Source organism: Poecilia latipinna, unplaced genomic scaffold (assembly GCF_001443285.1).
Source record: "Poecilia latipinna isolate Pla-1442-1.1 unplaced genomic scaffold, P_latipinna-1.0 Scaffold303, whole genome shotgun sequence".
NCBI classification, from domain to species: Eukaryota; Metazoa; Chordata; class Actinopteri; order Cyprinodontiformes; family Poeciliidae; genus Poecilia; species Poecilia latipinna.
In genome coordinates, this window is record NW_015112919.1 from 316,450 (window position 1) to 324,853 (window position 8,404).

General features: G+C 40.2%; 1 protein-coding gene across 1 annotated transcript in view; it reads right to left on the minus strand.

The window, feature by feature from the left end:
• Positions 1–7,619, minus strand: part of LOC106948705 (protein ELFN1-like) — a 146,407-nt gene extending 138,788 nt beyond the window's left edge. The window contains exon 1 of the mRNA XM_015034545.1: positions 6,627–7,619. The gene's annotated coding sequence lies outside the window, so the exon portion shown is untranslated. The remainder of the gene's footprint in view (positions 1–6,626) is intronic.
• Between the last annotated feature and the right edge of the window lie 785 nt (positions 7,620–8,404).

The following is an 8,404-nucleotide window of genomic DNA, read 5'->3' on the forward strand; positions in this document are numbered from 1 at the left end:
TGGCCCATGTCCCAGCGTTGCTCTGCCCCTGCTGCTGGCCCATGTCCCAGCGTTGCTCTGCCCCTGCTGCTGGCCCATGTCCCAGCGTTGCTCTGCCCCTGCAGCTGGCCCATGTCCCAGTGTTGCCTGCCCCTTCAGCTTGCCCATGTCCCAGCCTTTCGCTCATTGTAGGCCAATGTCTCAGTTGTTTTCTTTTTCTCTCGTACTTTTCAACGTGGCTCCCTTACAGCTGGCACATATCCTCCACCCTTTCTCCAGATCTCCAGTCATCTAGCTGATCCCATCTCCTGCCTGGCTCCACACCTTCAACTATTCTTCAGTCTCTTGCCTGGTATTATTTATCTCTTAGCAGGCCTTCATTCTTCAGTTGGGCATCATGATATCATGAAACCCCTCTATCAATCAAATTTGATTCCTCCTACCAGCTTCTCACCTTCTAGTCTTCTGCACTCCTTTGGCTGACAACCTGTACTGTACTTTTCTCCCTGAATCCTCAAGTCAGCACACAAGTTTTAGGTCTCACTTTTCCTCGGGCCTCGGCCCCAGCCTCAGCCCCTTTTTTGGGGGAGAGCATCCCTAATCAGTTATCAGGATGTTCATCGAGTTCACATCAAACCTCAGCTCAAATCAGCTGCCGGGGCCCGAGCGCCAAAGAACTATTATTCATTCCTGTCATTAAATCTTTTAATTGTTCCTTTTTCTCTGTCTGAGTCTTTCCAGATTGAAATCTTCTTCTTCGTGGGTTGCATCAGTGGCAGCACCCAGTTGCTGATTATGTGACCCATGTGATGCAAAGAAAAGTGTTTCCCTCTAAATACTGCGAAATAAAACAATTTCGATAATGCCAAAGAAAAATAAAAAAACCCTCATCAAAACATTTTGTATTGAAAAAAAGACTTCTTTCGAAAGTGGCGCGTTTTAAGAAAATTTATTTTCTAAATAAGAAGTCATGCAATTATTCAGTTTATTAAAGATAAAAAGGATCAACTCATTAATGGGTTTTTGTTCAATTAAATACCTGAAATTAATTACCAAAATCTAACACTAATTTATTAGAAATTATTTGTCAAAAATAATAATTCACAGACTTAATACATTTAGTTAGATAAACATAATTTGATTACTTGTAACAAATGAACTAATTTTTTTTTAAAAGTTGGATCCTGTTTTCTTTTTTTTCAGTTTAACAAGAACCAAATCTGACACTTTATTTTTTCAGAATATAGCATTTATATTATACCAAGTTGTTTTTTTTTTAAAATAACCCAAACCTGAGTTAAATATCTTGGACAGTTTCTCAGCAGATGCGCTGCATACTTAAAATATGTCTTCAGATCCAGCCAGCGGAGAGGTGTCACGTTTACTTTGCATGCAGGTTTGCTTCCACAGTTTGGGGCATTTGCTCTCAACAGAGATCAACATTATGACATAAGATGCTGTGAATATTCTGCGCTCCAACGTGTCTACGAAGAGCAGTTTTCTCTTGAATTAGGGATGTCTATGGCACATAACAACTAATGTGATCTGATGGTGAAATTTAACCAACTATGAGCTTCATATTTCTGGAAACTGTAGTAAGTAGATGCAGGGTTTCCACCAATTCAAATTTAAGACTTTCTATGATCTTTTCAAATCATTTTGAATGAAACTTAAGACCTATAATGCATCAGAATTGTACAAAAGAAGCAGTCTTAAGACCTGTTTTGCCAAGCATTGTTGCACAGAATGAATGAAGGATCATATGGGTTGGCAATAGAAGTGATCGAACGTCAAAGATTAACAAAAGGCAAAAAAGTGAGCTTGTTAGCTAGCTAGCTTGCTTTTTTTTAAGCTGGCTAGTTTTTCTTCTTCCTAAATTTCCATTCCAGGAACCAGAGCCAGTGGTTCCTGCTAACATGGCTGCTAATGTGCATTTGCTGGCTAGCAAGTTACCGATACCCTCAACAGCATTGAGTCACAGAACGCAATCAAGAAACGACTCAAACGTTACCCTCAAACTTTAGCCTGACAGGAAAGTCTAATGAGAAAAAAAGACTATATTGAATACACTAGATTAAATAGTAATGCCACCACAAAATGTCATATATGTGATTCATATATTAAAGGCCAATTTACATTTTTAAACAAATGAAATTAAATCATTTTAAGGCTTTGATTTTAGATAAATGAATTTAAGACTCTTTAAGGATGTGCGGACATGCTGAGCTGGGAACCGATGTACTTCTATGAACTTGTAGCACAACTCCAGGCACAAAGACTGGGGCTAAGGTAAAAGATAAGGTAAAGGAGAAAAAAAGTCCTTCAAAACTTCAGGTGAAGGTTAGAGCAGAACTGGAGATTCACATTGATGTGACAGCGCCGACGTTAAACCCATCACTGTTCATCCATTTTGTACTTCCAGACATACCGGCAATTGCTCTCCACTAAAGATGTCACTTTTCATTACAGCTGATTTTTAATGTTTCCTCCTGCCTTATTACGGACGTAACCATCAGAGTTCCACCGCCGTTGACACTTCTGCTGCCAAAGCAGAAATAAAACGGCTTTCACTGTGTGTAGCTGCATACCGAGATGTGTCGGACGGCTTTATTGAGCAGGATTTGTTAAGGTTTAAGAAGTTGTTGGGTTTTTTTTCCCCCCTCCCTGCCCTATCTGAAGTGCCCCTTTACAACTCGTGTGTCTGCTGCAGCAAGCACTGCAGTACTAATGCAGGATGAAAGCAAGATGAGCAAACCTCAAAGATGGTTATCAATGAATTCCCAGAAATAGTGACTGCTTCACTGTGACAGAGGATGTCTGGCCCCGAAACGAGCCAGTCAGTCATTTCTCAATCCCCAAAAAGATAATATGCGAAACACGAGTGAATGAAGCCGTTATACTGGAGCCACATCATGTCTATTTATTATGATCAGAGTCCCCTTGCCCTTTTTCATTTAATCTTTTTGCCTTCATTTTTTTTTTCTTCTTCTCTTTCCTTCTCTCTGTCTGTGGCACTCAGCCAACAATTGGAGTCAGTCAGTGGGAAAACTCTGTTAGTAGTCCATGCCCTGTGGGACGAAGTGGCAACAACATCCGTTACAAAAGATAGTGGGGCAGCCAACGTTTAACTGGTTGAGTGACTTTGCTTCTCACGGATCATCCAGTGAGCTCCCGTGTTTTGAACTGCTCAAACACAGGCGTGGAGGTAGGTGCTTACACATCTCTGTCTGAGTTGGAGCGTGCATGCTCGGTTGGAGCTTCTGAACATCTAAAGCTCTTATGAGAGCTTTGCTGCTCTTTGTCATGTTCAGTGTGAATTCCTACTGGATGGATAAATGCTACTCTTCCGTTAAATGTTTGCTTTCTTGACGCTTTCATCATGGCAGTAAGCAGTGCCTACATGCTTTGGTGCCATCCTCAAAGCCCTGAATGTTCTTAAACACCCATGTTGCATGTAAATAAATTAGCAACATGGTGCATTGTTTTTGAACATGTTGATAATTGATATGACTTTTAGCAATACTGAAGAATTAAGATATGACTGAACAATAAGAGTCAACACTAAAGGGGCAGAATTATGTAAAATCAACGTTTTGAGCTTTACATTGTGCTACAATGTTATTCACATACCTGGAGTGTTGCTTTGAATCTTTTATGCATGTTTGAGAAATCCTTTAATCTCCATGGCAACCATTCAGCTGTGTAAAACACTTGGGTGGATGTAACCTCCCCTCACCTCCCTTTGAGACGCAGCTCCTCCTTAGAACTGCAGTTTCCAAGCCTCTCCCCTCTACCACTCAGCTCCTTCAGACTAGCCAGCAGCAATTAGCAAACATCTAGAGGAACTGATCATCTGCTGAGCTCATGATACGAGCTACTTCTCAGTGAAACACTGGTAAAACTTTGATAAAGTGTTAATAGAGGAGCCATGTTGTTTTGCACTTCCTGAAGGCGGACTTTCAAAAAGAGCAGGAGTTACTTAAAGAGACAGAGGCCCAATTTCAAGGCGATAAATTACAAAGTCAACTTTCATTTAAGCCATATTTGAATATATATAGCATTTTTATAATATAGTGACCTGATAGGCACATAGTAAAATTATACTATGTGCCTGGAAACTATGTAGTACTGCCCCCTTAAACATCAATTGCCCATTTGGGATACAAATAAATGTGAATCTGAATCTAAAGAAAAACTTTTTACAGTTTAGTGCACCTGTGTCTCAGGATTTCTTTATTCATACCAACTCTAAATTGTAAAGATTTGTTTGTTGTGATGTTTTTTTTTTTCTGTTGTGAATTCACCATTACTTTACTTCACAGAATTACAATTCACTGACAATTTAAAAAACAGTCTAGCAAGGTGCAGATATCGTGCACATTTAGACATAGATGTTTCACATGAAATTAAGTACAAATGGTTGAAAATGTTAAGCATGGACATTTGTGTCGAAAATGTAAAGAAAATATGTAAAAACTACAAAAAAAACCCTAAATTATGAATGCTCCACTATATTGGAGCTTTCATAGAAACTCTAAAACATCTGAATATGTATGAAATAACTCTATTCATCCTTTCTTCAGATGTAAGGTTGCTGTAATAATAACATGTACTAAAGTGTAAAAAAAAACAACAACTAAGGAATCTTTGTTTTCTTTTGGAGATAAAAAAATTTTAAATTAAAAGATCAGTGGTAAAAATAACATGTTTCTGTTTTTAAGCTAAAACGTTCATCTGCAGAGGCGATGCACTGACAATAAGTTTTCTTGACAGAGATAAAGATCTGTTGTTTTCACACAAGATAAATGTCTGCTGGTCAGTAAAATTCATAATTTAGCCTTAACTACAGTCTCCTATAGAGGGACGTATCTAACTGACTGAGTTAATAAAAAAAATAAAAAAAACAGGGATGATGGTGGTGATACTCTAATTCCGGCTCATTTTACTTCTTTCTACTTGTCAAACTTAAAACAGTTTACGCTCTGGCTTCCAGTAAACATCTAAAGAGAGAATTTAGATTTAAGATGAAATAGAGAGATCAGCCTTGCTATTGAGAGGCAATTTAAGTCTTACATACTTTTGAAAAGAAAACAATCATAACAGAAGTGATAACTCAGTTTTATTCATTTTTTTTCTAGACTGAACTGCATATCCAAGTAGCCTAATTTGTCTTTCTTGTACACAAAAGAAAAATTTGACCAACTTGTATTCAGGACATCTATCTGGCAGTTAGGGCTGGGCTTTTATCACATCGTTTATCATTTATCGTGAAAAACCTATTTTGATATATTATTGTCATGATAAATTTCAATTATTGATGTTAATTTAAAACAAAACTGATAGATTGTAAATGTTAGTTTAGCTATTTCTTCCACTTTTGGTTTTGCGAGGGCATCAATAAATACAGTAAATTCCAAAATGCTATTAATTGCTACATTTTAAATCACACTTTTTTTTTAAGTAAGTGGTGTCCTGAAGAAGCTTATTGAAAAGACAAGAATGCTTTTCAAGAACAATATTTGATTATGGCAGTATGAATGCTCTGCTATGAGGTCACTGTCTTGAAATACTATTTATTGCTTAAAAAAATAAGTAATTGTTTTTTTTGTTTTGTTTTTTATCATTATCGGTATCAACACAATAGCACCACAAAATATTGCGATAAAATTCTAAATCCATATCGCCAATCCCTACAGGCAGAGTACAGCAACAGGTGGGGTACGGGACAGTCACCATTATTTTATGCTTCTTTAAGCTGAAAAATAAACCTCTGTCACTTTAACTGATATTTCAATAAAATAACTTTATCTCTATGGGACAGCATAAGCAACCATCTAAATTGGTTACAACTGTATTTGTTGAAGACCAGATTTTAGTTAAACCAGGAGGCACGTGCCTATTGGGATCTAATAGGTTGCTGCTTCGTGAGATTTTGTATCCTGTGAGCACTGACTGAGGTGTAATGAAAGCACTGAAGTTTAGAATACCAAAATGCTTCAAATCTGTCAACTCAGAGCTACAGTTCAGCATGCCTCATGTTGGATAGGGACTGCCTCTGCTCCCGTCCCGGACTGCAGCACGGATTCCAGGACTCCGGCACTGCAGCCCGTCCTGGGACAAAGACGTGATTAATTCCAAGCGACCGGCTCATTAGTCCACAAAACCTGGCACGTGTCAGACTCATCAATAAATACCAAAGATAAGACTCTGGCCGAATTTGCAGAATTCAGACTGAATCCATTGTACACATTCAGAGAGGTGGTCATCTGGATCTACATCCCCTTCCTCCCCCCCGCCCACCTTCTCTCCCGCTCCCCTCACCAATCCCCATTATCAGCGCGCACAAGGGCTTGGAGATAAGATGATCGAGCCAATCATTGAATTCCTTCCATTCGTCACCAATATGCGCGCACGCACACACACGCGCACACACACTCAAAGAGAGAGCAATAGACTGATTTCAGAACCGCAGGAACGCCATATAGATGTTGACATATTTCAAAGTTGCCCATGCGCCATGAGGTCCCGGTCCTCCCCAAAAAGCAGACAACATATATGAACTAAAACACTCTCTATACATATGATGCTGACGGTTAATGGGGTTTCCTTTAAAAAAAAAAAAAAAAAAAAAGAGATGCGACTCTAACCTGATATGGATCCAGATGTGCCAGCACGCGGGGAGACGGCGCTCCTCCAGCACGGCGGGTCCGCGCGCGCTGCCTCTGGCGGTGTTGTGTACGTGCGGTGTCTCTTGCTGTTGTTTTCTGTTATTGGACTGTTTTACCCTCCGGCTCGCGTCCTGTGTGTCTTCGTGCGGTTTCTGAGAGCAGCTGTGACCGGGAAGAGGGCTCCGCCGGCTCCTGACGAGGTGATTGAGATTTTTTCGGATGCTAAGCAGCGTCTGATATGATGCCGCTCTGCCTCCCTCTCTCTCTCTCACCCCCCACCCCACCGCTTCTTCGTCTCCTCTCAGTTTCTGCTTCTCACACTGCGTCAGGCACCACTTCTCCTCCTCCTCCTCCTCCTTTCCTTTCCATCTCTCTCTCCTTTCTCCTCTGTTTGACTGCTTTGACTCTACCTCCCTCTCGCACAAGGAACAGACGGTGATTAATTCGCTGGAATTCAGTTTCTCTCTCTCTCTATCTCTTTCTCTCTCCGCCTCTTTTCTTCCTATAGCGCTCGCGCTTCAATCACCTCCAGCCCGCCGCTTTTTCCTCTGAACTGAAGCGAACAACAACCAGCTGTTTCGGCGGAGGAGAGGAGGCTGTGCACCGCACTTGAAGCAGGGAGATGGTGCTTGTTGTTCTCCGTGTGGAGAGCAAGATAGAGCCCCCCCTCTCCTCTTCAAAGTCAATCTGGGGAAACTTTTTGATGAAATCGTATGAAATCCAGGCGAGTGGGAGTTCCTTGGGAGAGTGAAATAGGCACGCAGCTGGGAAATAGTCTTGCTGTAATTTTTCAAGAGTGATTGGTGTGTTTTATTATTATTTTTCCTCCTCTATCAAGTCAGAAACCCTTCCAGATTGAACATTCGGCGATATTTGAAGCTGGCTGCTTGCCTAAATGCACTATAGAGCGATGTAATGTCCTGCCAGCATTATGTGGTCAGATTAACTTTTGCAGGCAAACACACACATCAAATACAGACACTGTTGGCACTCCCTGGTAGGGATGTGTAAAAAGCCGTAAAATAAATTATTACAGTGTCATAATCTAACACTGACAATGATTAGAAATTAAACAACTTTGTTATTAGAACCCCTGCTGTTAAATCTGCAGTATGTAAATTTAGTTAAAATAATTATTATTTTTGTTACATATTTGTTTAAACTATCACCATGTCATGACAGAAAAAAAATGTGAAAATATCAGTCTCCTCTACTTCCTTCCTGTGCTTCTTTTGGAAACAAACAGCTCCCGGTCAAAAACAACCAATCAGAGCCAGGAGGATTGTCTTAGTGCTGTCAATCACCATCATGTACTTGCTGCTATGTGCTAATGGTAGATAAACAATTTACCATTACAGGAAACCCATTCAGTCCCCGTCATCGGTGGCCATGCTAACTAGCGGTGGCATTTATGTCAGGCTCTACTGACGGGGAAAAGCTGCTGCTTAGCAGAGAGTAACGGAGTGAGAGATAAGGAGGGAGCATTGCACACACCCTCCTCCTGCCTCTGATTGGTTGTTTCAAGTTGTTGTCAAAGGGTTAACAGAGGAAACTGACTTTCTGAAGGCAAAGTTCCAGAAAAAGCAGGAGTTTCTTAAAAAGTCACAGGCCAATTTTCAAGGCATTTTAATTTCTTTTAAGCTATATTTGATATATTCAGGATTTTTATAGCAACTGAAGGCAACGTAGTTCTTGATTGTGCTATAAAATGGTAGTATGTAGCTGTATCCCAGTTCCATCACACTTGTAATTATTGT